Consider the following 17,860-nt stretch of genomic DNA (forward strand, 5'->3'; position numbering starts at 1 on the left):
AAACATAGCCAAATTGATGGGATCAATGGGTAATTGCTAATATTGAAACATGGTTACAAGGTGACCAAGCCTGGGAACTAAATATTCCAAATTGGGGCCGATGATAGAGCAAAAGATATCAAGTGATCTGGACGTATATTAAAATGTAAAGGGAGCTGAACAGTGGTATACACCTTTAAGGAGTCATAAAAGACTTATCAAGTTACCTCTTAAATGTAAGAGTCTCTGCCTCCACCATTCTCTCAGGCAGCGGCATTCCAATCACCTCTGGATGAAAATAAATTCTTCCTTATATCCTAGTATGTGTAAAATAAACTCTTCCCTATATCCTAGTAGGATTAGTGTAAATGGGTGTTTGATTGCTAGCACACTCAGTGGGCCAAATGACCTGTTTTGGTGCTACATCACTCTATTTCTCTTACCCCTCTAAACCTCTTGCCCCTTACCTTAAACATGCCCTCTGGTTTGCAGGCACCTCTACAGTGGGGAAAAGGTTACTACTAAGTGGCCTATTTATGGCCCTCACTGTTTTATACACCCTAATCAGGCTCTTTCCAGGGAAAACAAACCAAGCCTATCCAGGGATCTTTGTACTAGTACATCCAGATCCTATCTCTCAGCATGACATTCCTCAAACAAGTGCTGGAGTAACTCAGAGGGTCAGGCAGCATCATCTGTGAAAGGAATAGACAGACAACATTTCAGTTGTGGACACTTCTTTTTCAGTTGGGGACACTTTCAGCATTTCAAACCTTTCATTGCATTTGCCCTACCCATATTTGACTCCTAGAATGCGTCCATTCGCACTTATAAGGATTACATTATTTCTACTATAGCTCTGTCCAATTCATCAGCTGATCAAGAAGTTTCAATACCTGCAGATATCCCCAACACCACAATTGTTTGCATCGTTGGAAAATTTACTGATCACACCTCCAACATTAGCATCCAAATTGTTAATGTGTATAATGCTGAGGAGCTCAGAAATGATCCCCGTAATCCACAATTGGTCATAAGCTTAATCAAAAAAGTAACCCTCCATAATCACTCTATTATTAAGCCAATTTTAGATCCATTGTAACCCATGGGCACTAACCTTTTGGGCCAACCTTCCAAATGGGACCCTGTTCAGCACCCTACCAAAGTCCATGTAGACGACATTAAGCAGGCTGCCCTCATCGATACTTAGTTATATGTTAAAAAAGCACAAAATAGACAGACAGGATCTCCCAGCCATGCTGATTATCCCTGATAGTTTTTTGCTTTTCCAACTGTAGATTGATCCTGTTGCTTATAATCTTTTCCAATAACTGCCGCAAGACTCTCTGGTCTGGCAACGGAGAAGACTCAGGACAGAAAGGTCAGTGTGGGAATTTGGAGGAGTTAAAATGGTTAGCAACTGGGATATCCCACGGGCCTTGGTGGACCCTGTGCAAGTGTTTGGTGAAACAGTCACTTGGTCTACACTTGGTCTCGCTTGGTACAGGAGCCAACGTCAGGAACACCAAAAGCAGTAGATGAGGTTAGAGGCAGTGCACGTGTCTCCCCTGGAAGACTGCTGGGTCCAAGGATGAAGCCTCTGGCTTCCCATTAATCTTCGCCTCATTAAACGCCTTCTCTTTTAGTTTTATACTATCCTTGACATCCCTTGTTAGCCGCGGTCCCTCTTTGTCCCCCTAGAATCTTTCTTCCTCTTTGGAATGAAAAGATCCTGCATATTCCAGATTATTCCCAGAAATTCCTGCCTTTGCTGTTCCACCGTCATCCCTGTTAGGTCCCTTTCCAATCAAAGCTCCTAAATCAGAGCCCTCGGTTATGGAGCTGTTGCAGATGAACGGTGACAAGGAGCCTTGCATCCTTCTCTAGTCCCTCTTCGCAAATTCACACTCTGAAATAATAAAAGATGCCTCAGCAAAGCCTTGCAACCTCTAGCAAAGGATGGCTGCTTTGCTTGGACGGCGCGGCATGTGAGGGCGGGATTGGCCAAAGATAACAGTGGAGCAAGATAGACAACTCTTGCAAAATCACATATACTGAAGTGTAGTATGCAACAGAGCGGAACGTCCACCATACGGGCGGCACGGTGGCGCAGCGGTAGAGTTGCTGCCTTACAGCGAATGCAGCGCCGGAAACTCAGGTTCAATCCTGACCATGGGCGCCGTCTGTACAGAGTTTGTACGTTCTCCCCGTGACCTGCGTGGGTTTTCTCCGAGATCTTCGGTTTCCTCCCACACTCCAAAGACGTACAGGTTTGTAGGTTAATTGGCTTGGTAAATGTTAAAAAAAAGAAAATTGTCCCTAGTGGGTGTAGGATAGTGTTAGTGTGCGGGGATCGCTGGGCGGCGTGGACCCGGTGGGCCGAAGGGCCTGTTTCTGCGCTGTATCTCTAAATTTTAGAAAGCAAAACCCGCCGTCTGTTATGCCTCTCGCAGTGTAATCAGTGTTGTGGGGGAACCAGTGTTGTGGTATGTGACGATACCACAAAAATGCAGAATATATCTCATCTATCAATTCACAGATTTTTGTTATTTTTCTTTTTAAATGTTTTCCCCCTGCTTAAGCTCTCTGATTTTATTCTTTCTTACTGTTTCTGCCCATTTCCCTCCCATCCTTCCTCCACAGCCTCCTCTTTTGTGCAGTTTCCCTTGTATTGCTCTAACACACATTATGCACAATTTTAACATATATATATATATATATATATATATATATATATGAATGTATGTTTGTGTGTGTCTGTGTGTGAGAGGCAAGATAGAGATAAAATTAAATAGATCTCAAAGTTCCTTCTCATGGATCAGAAGCAACTTTGATTTAAAGCAACGCTCTATTTCTCCCTTTATCTTATTTTTCACATGATGTACATAAACCATAAAGGTGATTCAACCTTTATGGTTTATTTTTATATATAATATATATATAAAATATAGATTATATATATATACATGCATGTATACATATACATGTATAAATATATACATGTATACAACTTTAGATAGTTCCTCTGTCCCTCCCTTCCCCTCCTCCTTCCAAGATCTCCCTCTATCTTCCTGTCTCCACCTATATCCTTCCTTTGTCCCGCCCCCTGACATCAGTCTGAAGAAGGGTCTCGACCCGAAACGTCACCCATTCCTTCTCTCCCAAGATGCTGCCTGACCTGCTGAGTTACTCCAGCATTTTGTGAATAAATCGATTTGTACCAGCATCTGCAGTTATTTTCTTATATAAATATATATATATGTATATAAACATAGCACAAAAAGTAAGGAAATTTGTGTTTGGTAGATTATTTCTTTGTTATAACAATGCTTCTTGGCAATAAATCTTATACCGTTGGAAAGCCTGTTTATTTCCCTTTTAAATGATGCCACATTTGTAAGGAACATGCATTTGTGGGATGAGCAGCAGAGCTGAGTATGTGGGTTGCGCCCATGAAAAATCTGCCAAATCTCTGCCAATGCCAAACAGCTTATTCTGCCATTGACTCTTGTTCGGTGTTGTTTGGTGGATTGGACGATTGAAGTCTGAAGAAACAAGACATATTGGCAATTTAACAATTTATTCATTTAATAAACAGGAGCCTCAGTAGCGTGTGGAAGAACCATACACAGCCACAACAGCCTGGCACCTCCTCCTCATGCTGGTCACCAGCCTGGTCACACACTGTTGTGGGATGGCATCCCATTCTTCAACCAGCATTTGTCGCAAGTCAGCCAACGTGGTTGTGTTGGTCACTCTGGCCCGAACAGCACGCCCAAGCTGATCCCACAAGTGTTCAATGGGGTTGAGGTCAGGACTGCTGGCAGGCCATTCCATCCTCTCCACTCCCAAATTCTGGAGGTAGTCTCTGAGAAACCCTGCTCTGTGGGGGCGAGCATTGTCATCTTGGAGGATAGAGTTCGATCCCAGACTGTGGAGATATGGGATTGCCACTGGTTGCAGAATCTCATCTCGATATCTCTCTGCATTGAGATTGCCTCCAATGATGACAAGCCTCGTTTTTCCAGTGAGGGAGATGCCGCCCCACACCATCACACTGCCTCCACCAAAAGATGTTACTCTATCAGGCACCTGATTGTCAGCACCTGGGGGTACCAGAAGCTCAAAACAAGAGTCAATAGCAACAGCAGAATAAGCTGTTTGGCAAATTTTTCATGGGCGCAACCCATATACTCAGCTCTGCTGCTCATCCCACAAATGCATGTTCCTTACAAATGTGGCACCATTTAAAAGGGAAATAAACAGGCTTTCCAACGGTATAAGATTTATTGCCAAGAAGCATTGTTACAACAAAGAAATAATCTACCAAACACAAATTTCCTTACTTTTTGTGCTATGTTTATATAACCATATAACCATATAACAACTACAGCACGGAAACAGGCCCGTTCGGCCCTATCAGTCCACGCCGACCACTCTCTCTGACCTAGTCTCATCTACCTGCTCTCAGACCATAACCCTCTAATCCCCTCTTATCCATATACCTATCCAATTTACTCTTAAATAATAAAATCGAGCCTGCCTCCACCACTTCCACCGGAAGCCCATTCCATACAGCCACCACCCTCTGAGTAAAGAAATCACCCCTCATGTTACCCCTAAACTTTTGTCCCTCAATTCTAAAGCTATGTCCCCTTGTTGGAATCTTCCCCACTCTCAAAGGGAAAAGCCTACCCACGTCAACTCTGTCCGTCCCTCTTAAAAAATTTAAAACCTCTATCAAGTCCCCCCTCAATCTTCTACGCTCCAAAGAATAAAGACCCAACCTGTTCAACCTCTCTCTGTAGCTTAAGTGCTGAAACCCAGGCAACATTCTAGTAAATCTCCTCTGTACCCTCTCCATTTTGTCGACATCCTTCCTATAATTTGGCGACCAGAACTGCACACCATACTCCAGATTCGGCCTCACCAATGCCCTGTACAATTTTAATATTACATCCCAACTTCTATATTCGATGCTCTGATTTATAAAGGCAAGCATACCAAACGCCTTCTTCACCACCCTATCCACATGAGATTCCACCTTTAGGGAACAATGCACAGTTATTCCCAGATCCCTCTGTTCCACTGCATTCCTCAATTCCCTACCATTTACCCTGTACGTCCTATTTTGATTTGTCCTACCAAAATGCAGCACCTCACACTTATCAGCATTAAACTCCATCTGCCATCTTTCAGCCCACCCTTCCAAAAGGCCCAAGTCTCTCTGTAGACTTTGAAACTCTACTTCATTATTAACTACACCACCTATCTTAGTATCATCTGCATATTTACTAATCCAATTTGCCACACCATCATCCAGATCATTAATGTAAATGACAAACAACAGTGGACCCAACACAGATCCTTGGGGTACTCCACTAGACACTGGCCTCCAACCTGACATACAATTGTCAACCATTACCCTCTGGTATCTCCCATTCAGCCATTGTTGAATCCATCTTGCAACCTCACTATTAAAACCCAACGATTTAACCTTCTTAATCAACCTTCCATGTGGAACCTTGTCAAATGCCTTACTGAAGTCCATATAGACAACATCCACAGCCTTGCCCTTATCAATTTCCCTGGTAACCTCTTCAAAAAATTCAAGAAGATTAGTCAAACATGACCTTCCAGGCACAAATCCATGTTGACTGTTTCTAATCAGGCCTTGTTTATCCAAATAATTATATATATTGTCCCTAAGTATCTTTTCCATTAATTTTCCCACCACAGACGTCAAACTAACAGGTCTATAATTGCTAGGTTTACTTTTAGAACCTTTTTTAAACAAAGGCACAACATGCGCAATGCGCCAATCTTCCGGCACCATCCCCGTTTCTAATGACGTTTGAAATATTTCCGTCATAGCCCCTGCTATTTCTGCACTAACTTCCCTCAATGTCCTAGGGAATATCCTATCAGGACCTGGAGACTTATCCACTTTTATATTTTTCAAAAGTGTCCGTACCTCCTCTTCTTTAATCCTCATAATTTCCATCACTACTCTACTTGTTTCGCTTACCTCACATAATTCAATATCCTTCTCCTCGGTGAATACCGAAGAAAAGAAATTGTTTAATATCTCCCCCATTTCTTCCGGCTCAGCACATAGCTGTCCACTCTGACTCTCTAATGGACCAATTTTATCCCTCGCTATCCTTTTGCTATTGACATATCTGTAGAACCCCTTGGGGTTTACTTTTACATTACTTGCCAAAGCAGCCTCATATCTTTTTTTCGCTTTTCTAATTTCCTTCTTAAGATTCCTTTTACATTCTTTATATTCCTCAAGAACCTCATTTACTCCCTGCCGCTTATATTTATTGTATATCTCCCTCTTTTTCCGAACCAAGTGTCCAATTTCCCTGGAAAACCACGGCTCTTTCAAATTATTATTCTTTCCTTTCCACCGAACAGGGACATAAAGACTCTGTACTCTCAAAATTTCACCTTTAAATATCCTCCATTTCTCTATTATATCCTTTTCATAAAACAAAAAGTTCCATTTCACTCCTTTTAAATCCTTTCTCATCTCCTCAAAATTAGCCTTTCTCCAATCCAAAATCTCAACCCTTGGTCCAGATTTGACCTTCTCCATAATTATATTGAAACTAATGGCATTGTGATCACTAGACCCAAAGTGCTCCTCAACACATACCTCCGTCACCTGACCCGTCTCATTTCCCAACAGGAGGTCCAACACTGCCCCTTCTCTGGTAGGTACCTCTACGTATTGCTGCAAAAAACTATCCTGCACACATTTTACAAACTCCAAACCATCCAGTCCTTTAACAGAATGTGATTCCCAGTCTATGTACGGAAAATTGAAATCACCCACAATCACTACTCTGTGCTTACTACTAATATCTGCTATCTCCTTACATATTTGCTCTTCCAATTCTCGTTCCCTATTTGGCGGTCTATAATACACCCCTATAAGTGTTGCTAAACCTTTCTCATTTCTGAGTTTCACCCAAACAGCCTCCCTAATCGAGCCTTCTAGTCTGTCCTGCCAAAGCACTGCTGTGATATCCTCCCTGACAAGCAATGCAACACCCCCACCTCTTGCCCCTCCGATTCTATCACATCTGAAACAATGAAATCCTGGAATATTTAATTGCCAATCGCAACCCTCCTGCAACCATGTTTCACTGATCGCCACAACATCATACTTCCAGATGTCAATCCAGGCTCTAAGCTCATCCACCTTTCTTACAATGCTCCTAGCATTAAAATATACACATTTAAGGGACCCATCATTTCTTATTCTCAGTTTATTTCTTTTCACTTCTTTCTCTCCTACATATTGGGTCTGAGTGTTTCCCTTTTCTGCCTCCTGCCTCACACACTGCCTATTAGCTATCTGTGTTTGAGTCCCTCCCCCCAACCGTACTAGTTCAAAGTCTCCGCAATTACCTTAGCAAATCTCCCCGCCATCATATTGGTTCCTCTCAGGTTCAGATGCAACCCGTCCTTTTTGTACAGGTCATACTTTCCCCAGAAGAGGTCCCAATGATCCAGAAAAATGAATCCCTGCTCCCTGCACCAGTTCCTCAGCCACGTATTTATCCTCCACCTCACTCCATTCCTATTCTCACTATCGCGTGGCACAGGCAGTAAGCCTGAGATTATTGCTTTGGAAGTCCTTTTTTTAAACTCTCTTCCTAGCCCCCTAAATTCTCCTTTCAGGACCTCTTCCCTTATCCTACCTATATTGTTGGTACCTATATGTACCACGACCTCTGGCTCCTCTCCCTCCCCTTTCAGGATATCCTGGACACGCTCAGACACATCCCGGACACCGGCACCAGGGAGGCAAACCACCATCCGGGTCTCCCGACTGCGTCCACAGAATCGCTTATCTGACCCCCTCACTATAGAGTTCCCTATTACTATCGCTCTCCTCTTCCTTTCCTTACCCTTCTGAGCAACAGGGCCGGACTCCGTGCCAGAGGCCCGGGCACCGTCGCTGCCCCCAGGTAGGCTGTTCCCCCCAACAGTACTTAAACAGGAGTACTTATTTCCAAGAGGTACAGCCACCGGGGTACTCTCTAGTCCCTGCCTCTGCTCCTTGCCCCCCCTAACCGTGACCCACTTGTCTACCTCCCGTGGTCTTGGAGTGACCACCTCTCTGTAACTCCTCTCTATAACCTCCTCACTCTCCCTGACCAGACGGAGGTCATCAATCTGCCGCTCCAGGTTCCTAATACGGTCCCTTAGGAGCCCCATCTCGTCGCACCTGGCGCAGATGTGGATGTCTGGAAGACTATCAGACTCCCAGATTCCCCACATCCGACACCCAGAACAATAAACTGCCCTGGCACTCATACTCCCCAAACAAAGCCCCATGCTCGGTTTCTAAACCTACCGCCCGGCCGCTGCTCCAACCGCTCCAACCGCCCACCCAAAAGAACTGAGTGATCTCCTGGGAGAGGCGAAAAATTATAATATAAAATTAGTTATGCACACACTTCTCAGCATATGGTTCTCCCTATCATGATCACTGTTCTCTCACACACACAGACCTCCAAACATTTGATTTTACAAATTCGTAAGTTTGATGTCCAAAATTCAGAATTTTAGATCAAAATTCATAATATGGCATGTAATGCAACTTTTCAGCAAAAAAAAGTATGCACGCCAAATGCGCATACGCGTACATTCATGTGTGAAAAACGACTATTATTTCCAACTGTCTGTTGTTCTTGGACTACATGTACAATGTCAGGCCTATCATGAGTATATTCTGCTATTTATAGAAAGGTTATTGAACAGAGATACTTTTTGCAACAAAAAGAAGAAATTGTTTTGTTTTGTTTTTTCTATTTTGCTTTTTCCTTACACATCCCAATTCTCTTGGTATTGAATAAAAGAACAATGGTCATAAAATGTACGATTAAGTTATGAAGAAAGTGTTGATATATGCGACTTGACTAAGCATACGGAAGTACTTGTTGAAGTAAATTTGCACATTAATTGATAATCAGCCCAAAAAGGTGGTAGTTGGCTTTTCTGCTGTGTTTTATATTTTAACCCTGTCTTAATTAATTAATATAGTTATAAAATCTTGCACTTAACTTTACTCATTACAGTTCCACCACTGATTTTCTGGCACTCTTGGTTCCAGAACTTTGCTGGTTTATCCAGCTGGCCAAGGCAATCGGATATGGGGATAGATGTGCTGGCTCCAGCTGGGCTGGAGTTCCAGAGCCCTGGCCACAGGTTGCATATTCAACCCATTGATCGGCCATGGAAGTCCGGATGAGGTTGAGATTGGCTGCCTTGCCCAGCCCAGGTGCCACATTTTCAGGGAGACTTCCAGAGCGGGGGGAATTCTCGCGGAACCGCTAGCGACCTCTAGCGGATGAATTGACAAATTGCAATTACTGATTGTTTTACGGAAAAATGTGAGGCGAAATCGGAATGGCGGAAATGAAATAAGAAAGCGGAAACTTTCTGCCAAATTCGTAAGGGTTGGGAGAGGTGCATACATTTCATTAGGGCCAACCCATACACATTAGTAATCAGTTACATCAAACTTATTTCCAGAAATCCTAATATTGTGAATAAAATAACTATGAACACAAGTCAAGATACTTTTTCATTCTTTTCATTCTATGTAATGGCAGTTTCTATACCTTCTCAAAGTCCAACTTCGATAGCCATTACTTCTCGGGGATGGAATGGAGGTATAGCTTACGCACACATCGCACTCTGAGATAACAAAAACGAATCTTCCAAACGCTGTTTCTTGATTAATTGTTTTTTATTAAAGTAGCACAAATCAAAAGAGTAATTCATAACTTTTCGTTCTTATCAACTGTTTCTTCTTCAAACAATACAGTAAAAATCATGCAGTCGTTACCGTGTGGTCCTTGTGAGTGTGGCTGGCGCGAGTGTGGCAGTCGTGAGTGTGACTGGCACGAGCGTGGCAGACGTGAGTGTGGTAAAAAACTGTATTCTCTCCATCTTCCGAGACTAAACTGACCCACAATCTGTCGCTACGCTAGCCTCCTCCCATGTGGACACTCCCCATTACGTATCAAATCATACCCACAAGCATGCAAAAAAGACAGAAACTAGAAATATTAAACATAGCCATAATACAATGACAGTAACTAAATTAAGCGTAAATGGCTCCTACACACCGGCCCCTAATTGTTCTGCGTATATGACAAGCAATTACTAATAGATACCAAAAGGAGCTATAAAAGCTTAATATTTATCAAAGACAAAAGTAATATGCATTATATGTTGGCATTCAAACTTCTTTAGCGATTCTTCAATCTTCTCCTTCACCTTCTAGAAGCAGACATATCTTGGTTTTCGGTCTTACCAAGATGTTATCCTTAGTCTGAAGTCGTACAGTACGCACAAACCTGTAACGTCTGGCATGATCTCCAGTATCTTTTTACGAAGTTTCGACAACATGTGATTTCTTCCTCCATGAATATGTTGTAACAGCAATGTTGAAATATGAAAGTCCTTCAAGAGAATAATAGGATGCTTAGCTTCTTCAGGCATCACTAGTTTATTTAGGCGACCACCTACTCTCAGAAGTCCTTTATCCAGTATCGGATCAAACCTGTATAAGTGACTATTTCTTTTAACACCATGTTCACCAGCTTGAAATGCTGATAGCTCTTCCTTATATTCTTGTCTTTGACAGAAAGAGATAACTGCATTTTCCGCCTTAAAAAGATCATCCGGTCATAAACACTGTCCCCGGTATGATGCCTTAAAGACTTGCATCTCTGTCAATTTTCTTTCAGCTTGCCAGGGTCTGTTTCAAAGCTACTCATAACAGCCCGAGTTTCCGTTCTCTTACAAGTCCACTGCAAAAACATTGCTTTTAATTTAAGAAACCAAGCCACCACAGTCTTCATCTTATTCCATGATGAGAAATGGGTAATTAAATAGTTTGTTGAATTTAATGGGTCTTTAATAATGGCGTTCACTAAGATGTCTTGCTTGATCTCCGGATCATTAGCAGAGATTTCAGTTTCCAGGTTAAACTTTGGCCATTCTCGGTCTGGTTTACAGAGAAACTCTGGCCCATTAATCCATCTCTTACTGCTTAAGAAGCAGTCTGCTGTTAATCCTCTAGAGGCTTCGTCCGCAGGATTTTCCTTGGTATTAATATACTTCCACTGTGATACATTAGTAGCATCCCTTACAAAAGAGATCCTGTTTGCGACAAATGTTAGGAAGCGTCTATTTTCATTGTTGATGTACCCAAGCACTGTCATGCTATCAGTCCAGAAGGTAGATTCCTCCAGCTTAAGCTGCAGTTCTTTTTGCAGCAATATGTCAATTCTGACAGCTAAGACTGCGGCTGTAAGCTCCATTCTGGGAATCGTCATTTGCTTCAATGGTGCCACTCTGGCCTTTCCCATTAAGAATGCAGCATGTACTTCATTGTTATCATTTTCCAGTCTCAGATATGAAACAGTACCGTAACCACTTTCACTTGTGTCAGAAAAGTGATGCAGCTGTGCAAATTTAATTCGACCAAAGTTTGTAGGCTTCATACACACCGGTCCACTCTGAACTCCGAGATCTTGTTGAGATCTACTAACCACTCTGTCCATCGCTGAGAGAAAATTTGCGTTATACTCTCATCCTATCCAAGTTTCTTCTTACAGAGATCCTGCAAAATTAACTTGGCTGGTAGTGTAAATGGTGCAAGAAACCATTTACAGGGACAGGATGCCCCGTCTTGTACATGGTCGATCCTGAATCGAGATTCTGAACTTAAACACATCGGTTTCAACGCACCAGTGCAATCCCAGTGCTCTCTCCATGGGCAGATTGTCTTTGTCCAAATCCAACTCCCGGGTCTCCTTGGCTCTGTTATCGAGTGGAATGGTTTCCAATATAGCACAGCTGTTGCTAATCCATTTCGATAGCATGAATCCTCCCTTGAGTTAGAGGGAACTCAAATGTTTTACCATTTGAATCGCTTCTTGTTCCGTAAACATGGATTTTAAACAATCGTCCACATAGAAATTGCTCCTTACTGTGTTTGTCACTTCTTCAGAAAAATTAGCTTTATTGTCCTCAGCGGTTTTCCTCAATGCGAAGTTTGCACAACTTGGTGATGACACTGCTCCAAAGAGATGTACCTTCATCCAGTATTCAACGAGATCTTGTTGTGCATCACCATCACCTTTCAAGGTTCTAATGCCTTCAAAGCATTCGTTCCGATAAGTAGGTCGATATCAGAATTAATTTTAGGTATCTTGACATCCTTCAAGTAAGGTCATTTTTCCAAGTCTTCTTGCTTAGATGAGGGACGGGCATAGTCTCGTGTGTAAACACATCAGATATTTGTATAAAATTGTCTTCCTCCAGACTAGATATTTCCATACTTGTGATATGATAATTATCGTAGCATTTCTGACCATTCATGGTGTTCAAGAGAAGCTTAATCTTTTCTCCTGTAATGTCCATCCTTCTCATCAAGCTTTCTGTGCAAAAGGTAGCTGAACTTCCACTGTCCAAAAATGCATATATTTGCAACATTGTATTCCCCTCTTGGCTCCTTACCTGTACTGGTAAGATGGAGAAAATACAGGTTTCTGCCCCGGCCCCAATATGTGCATTTAACTGAGGTGAGGCAACAACATCACTCGTAGCTGGCTTCTCCTTTTGTTCCTGCTTCTCGTCCGTATTCCTCTGTTCAATGTGAAGCAATTCAGGATGATCTTGTTTGCATATATTACAGTTATCCGATTCCTGCAGTCTTTAACCATGTGTCCTTTCTTCAGACATCCATAACAGATTCCTTTATCCTTCAAGAAGTCAATCTTTTCTTTATATTCCCTAGGTCCTGATTATCCCTTTGCTTTAGTAAAGGTGGAGCCTTTGACAGTTGCTGATTTAGGATCTTGAATATTCCCATAGCGTAGGTTTGACATTAACCGTATTTCTCTTTCCATGAAATTCACCAGGTCAGGAAGCATAGCCTCTCTATCATCAACCTCCTGTATCAGGCCTGCTTTATCTCTCCAGTTTTCTCTAAACCTATAGGGCAGTTTTAGAACGATAGCCTTCATATTACTAACAACATTCATTTCTTCCATGTGGATGCTATTTCTCATTTAATTACAACAACCCCTAAGAAATATCGCAAACTCATGCAAAGCCTTCACATCTTCCGCCTTGATAACTGACCAAGCAAAGGCCTTTTTCATGTATGCTTTAGCAATCTTCTGTTTGTTACCAAAATGCTCTTCAAGCAACTCTCTTGCCATTTGATAGCCCGCATCTGCAGGCAAATGTCGACAACTTTTAACAAGCTGGTTTGAATATCCGCTTGTTTATTGCTCCAGAAATCGTAAGCGATCTCTGTGACTTATAGTTTTCATTTCCACTCCTTCTTCAAACGCTACTATGAAAGTTTCATATTGTAAAGGATCACCATCATATTTAGGAATTTCCATTGGGGGTAAGGTGACAGAAAGATTTTGTTGAACCATGAGCTCGCTGAGTCTCGTTTAATTCCTTACCAATTCATAGAATTCATTTTGAAATCCCTGGCTTAGTGCAGATCGATCCAGATAAATTTTGTCACGAGTCCCATAATCAGTTGTTTGTCTCTGGCTGGGTGCAGGTAGCTGATGAACAGGCCTCTGAGAAGAGTACTGGGTTGGCTCATTTCGAGTCATAACAGACATCCCAAAGGTAGGTTGCTTTGGCCTAGCACCCGGTTGCTTTGGTGAAGTTTTGTCGGCCATCCACTTACCCAGTGTCAGTTTGGCGTCACGAGACCAGACTGGCTCTGGCTGTGGGTTGACTTTAGCTGTTGTTTCCAGCTTAGTAGCTCCTTCTTGGAATTAAGGACCTCTTCTTCTGAAATACTCTCGAGCTGCATTTTGATCTTTGGCCTTCCAGTATGTCCCTCCTTGCCCCAGCAGCTGCCAGCTTCGTGACTATTTCCAACTGTTCCTTCTCTCTCTTCAGGTGTTCTTCTTGTCTCTCAGCCTCTCTCTTCAGCTGTTCTTGTCTTTTCAGCTGTTCTGCTTGTCTTTTCAGCTGTTCTGCTTGTCTCTCAACCTCTCTCTTCAGCTGTTCTTCTTGTCTCTCAATCTCATATTTTTTCTCTAAGGCGGCAGCTTTTAGCGAGAGAGCAGCCATCTCAGCTTCAGCTTCCATTTGAGCAGAGACCCTCATAGTTGAACTGGCTACAGAACCAGATTGACATCTGGATCTTCTCATTGAAACGTTTGAGACACTATCCTGAGGTGTAATTTCTTCTTCCACTTCAACACCTTGTTGCATCGCACCTTCTACAATGTGCAATTTTTGAGCTATGGTTTCAGACAACCACTTCTCCTCGTCAGCCATGAAACCATCAAAAAATTCCACCCTCTTTTGGAACTACTGAGTGTGCCATTCGAGTTGCTCCTTTGGTAGTTGTAAACACAGTATTGAGTGTTATTTTTCTCCAACCTCGCGGCAAAGGTTAAGTAGTTGATCCAGATTAGATTGTATAATGTTCGCATTCCCATCTGATTCCATTAGTTCCTTCTGATATTCAATTAATTTGATGACCTGCTTCCACAACTTGTCTCTCTCCTTCTGGCATCTTTCCAGATAGGCTGCCTCTCCTTTTTCCGAACGTTTAATGTCCCTTTTCTCATATCTTCTTGATTTTTGCTCCACATCTCCCTCCTGTGGCGGTTCCATACTTACCTGATGGAAGATCCATGATGAATTGGTGCTTATCGCTATGTTCCAGAAACACCAGAAGAATTCAAAACAGAATGAGTATTTTTTCAAAACACATCATTAATTCCAAAGCTGAAAGTCTTCGGCCAGTACCCATGGTAAACAATCGCTAGCTGAGCACCTTATCTTGTAGAAGTTCACAACATCGTTAATTTTCACGGTCGTGCTCTGTGAGTTTGGTTTTCTTATCTCCTCGTAGCATAAACAAGCTTCTTGTATCAAACAGTACCTCTGCAGAAATTTTCCCACAGGTTTTTAAGTTTTTTAAACTTCTTAACTTAAAATTACGACACAGGTGTAGACCGTGTCAATTTGCCTTCGACCGGCAGATTCTTTGTTCCAGGATTTCAGCTCTAATCTCTGGCAGAGATTCAGCTTCTTCAATTCCACTGTTGAATCGGATTTGCTTGTAGAACAAGTCTTTCTTAGATTCTTCTGTTAGAATAGCCTTTTTGCTCAAACTCCATTCAGAGAAGTATTTTACTCTAGTTCCATTCGGAGAAAAGTTTTTTGCGCAAATTCCATTCGGAAAACAGTTTTTTACCCTAATGTAATGGCAGTGTGGGAGTCGTGAGTGTGACTGGCGCGAGCGTGGCAGACGTGAGTGTGGTAAAAAACTGTATTCTCTCCATCCTCCGAGACTAAACTGACCCACAATCTGTCGCTACGCTAGCCTCCTCCCATGTGGACACTCCCCATTACGTATCAAATCATACCCACAAGCATGCAAAAAAGACAGAAACTAGAAATATTAAACATAGCCATAATACAATGACAGTAACTAAATTAAGCGTAAATGGCTCCTACATTCTATATTAGTGTAATAAAATGTAATGCATACATACCTACACTGATACAGAAGTGCTAGCTTTAGACATGAATAATAACATAGTTTAGTTTTGAATTTAACATATAATTATAGGAAGGATGTCAACAAAATAGAGAGTACAGAGGAGATTTACTAGAATGTTGCCTGGGTTTCAGCACTTAAGCTACAGAGAGAGATTGAACAGGTTGGGTCTTTATTCTTTGGAGCGCAGAAGTTTAAGGAGGGACTTGATAGAGGTTTTTAAAATGTTAAGAGGGACGGACAGAGTTGACGTGGGTAAGCTTTTCCCTTTGAGAGTGGGGAAGATTCAAACAAGGGGATATAACTTCAGAATTAAGGGACAAAAATTTAGGGGTAACATGAGGGGTAACTTTTTTACTCAGAGGGTGGTGGCTGTATGGAATGAGCTTCCGGTGGAAGTGGTGGAGGCAGGCTCGATTTTATTATTTAAGAGTAAATTAGATAGGTATATGGATGGGAAGGGATTGGAGGGTTATGGTCTGAGAAAGGTCGGAGAAAGTGTTCGGCATGGACTAGAAGGGCCAAACTGGCCTGTTTCCGTGCTGTAATTGTTATATGGTTATATGTTATAATTGAGGGGGTCGGTGCAATATAGTGCTAATCCTCACTTTTGTGAAAAATGAGTTACATGCATTAACATGATCCCTACCACTACCCTACAACCTGTAAAAAAAATCATATTTAAATTCAACCGATAAGTTGGTCAAATAACAGGCACCTTCTTGGGTTTTTATTGTGATTTATGGATTTTTCAATACAATACAATACAATACAATACAATACAATATATCTTTATTGTCATTGTACAGGTACAATGAGATTGGGAATGCGCCTCCCATATGATGCAATAAATTAATTAGCTAGTCAGTATTAGTTTATACAACCCAATGAAACAAATGAGAACAGTTTTAAACAGAATAAAGTGCAGTAGATCTGTGCCGGTTCACTGTGCGATGTGACCATCCGGCTCAGCAGGACCGGTTCATGGCAGCTATGGCCCTGGGGATGAAGCTGTTCCTGAGTCTGGAGGTGCGGGCGTAGAAGGCCTTGTATCGTCTGCCCGATGGTAGAAGCTCGAACAGACTGTTGCAGGCGTGTGAAGAGTTTTTGTGGATGCTGGTTGCTTTTCTGAGGCATCGTGTGTTGTAGATGCCCTCCAAGGCTGGTAGCTGTGTTCCGATGGTCCTCTGAGCTCTATGGACTACCCGCTGAATATCTCATAATGACACATTTGTGGGTTAGCAGTATATTGCACCAACCCCCTCAATTTTAAATCATTCAAAATTGAACTTCAAAAAGGATAACACTTATTTCTGCCATTCATGGTATGATCTACATCATTTTGTCTGCGAGATATACAGGGTTGCACTGTTTCACATATCAGCTAACCAATGAAAAGATCAGGTCCTGATTTATACCAGCTCTTCACCTTTCCCCCCTTGTCTGAAGGGTCCTAACCTGAAACATCACCCATCCTTTTTCTCCAGAGATGCTGCCTGACCCGGTGATTTACTCCACCATTGTGTATTTGAATTGGATTCATGCTTCTGTACCACGTCAGGCAGCATTGGTCATTTTAGTGGCTGTCAAGGGTTTTTAACTAATCAATTCACCAATTCACATTTTCTTGGCTCTAAATATAAAGTTAAATGTCTTTTCAATTATATTGTGGATAGAGTAGAGTTCTATTGTTTGCAAATCCCTAACTCTGCTTTCATGACTTTTTAAAATGTAGGAAAAACAAAAAGAGATACAGCTCGTGGAGGAGAAATTAAAATCAACTGAGAAATCAAAGAACAGTTCATTAAATATGATCAATAGGCCTGATACAGAGAGTGGATCTCTAGTGCAAATATTCAATCAGTAATATCCAAAGTTTAAAGATCACGAAGCAGCAACTCTTCAAGAAATAGTTATAAATGTCAACTATCAACTTATCCAAGAAGTTGAACAAAAATAATTGTTTGCAAACAGAGAATACAGAGCAGGAATACAGAGCTTTATTTGTCATTCGGTACTGAGGTACCGAACGAAATTACATTGCAGTCACACAAAAAAAAAAAGAACACAAGACACATGACCCCAACACAAACATCCATCACAGTGACTCCAAACACCCCCTCACTGTGATGGAGGCAACAAAACTTCCACTCTCTTCCCCACGCCCACGGACAGACAGCTCGTACATTTTATGTACGAAGACATCGCAAAGAGTTGTGAACACTGTCCAGTCTAGCACACAGAATCTGCTTCCTAAAATACCACTGAAATTTACCCATGACCTACTACGGT

This window comes from Rhinoraja longicauda, chromosome 7, assembly GCF_053455715.1.
Source record: "Rhinoraja longicauda isolate Sanriku21f chromosome 7, sRhiLon1.1, whole genome shotgun sequence".
Taxonomy (NCBI): Eukaryota; Metazoa; Chordata; class Chondrichthyes; order Rajiformes; family Arhynchobatidae; genus Rhinoraja; species Rhinoraja longicauda.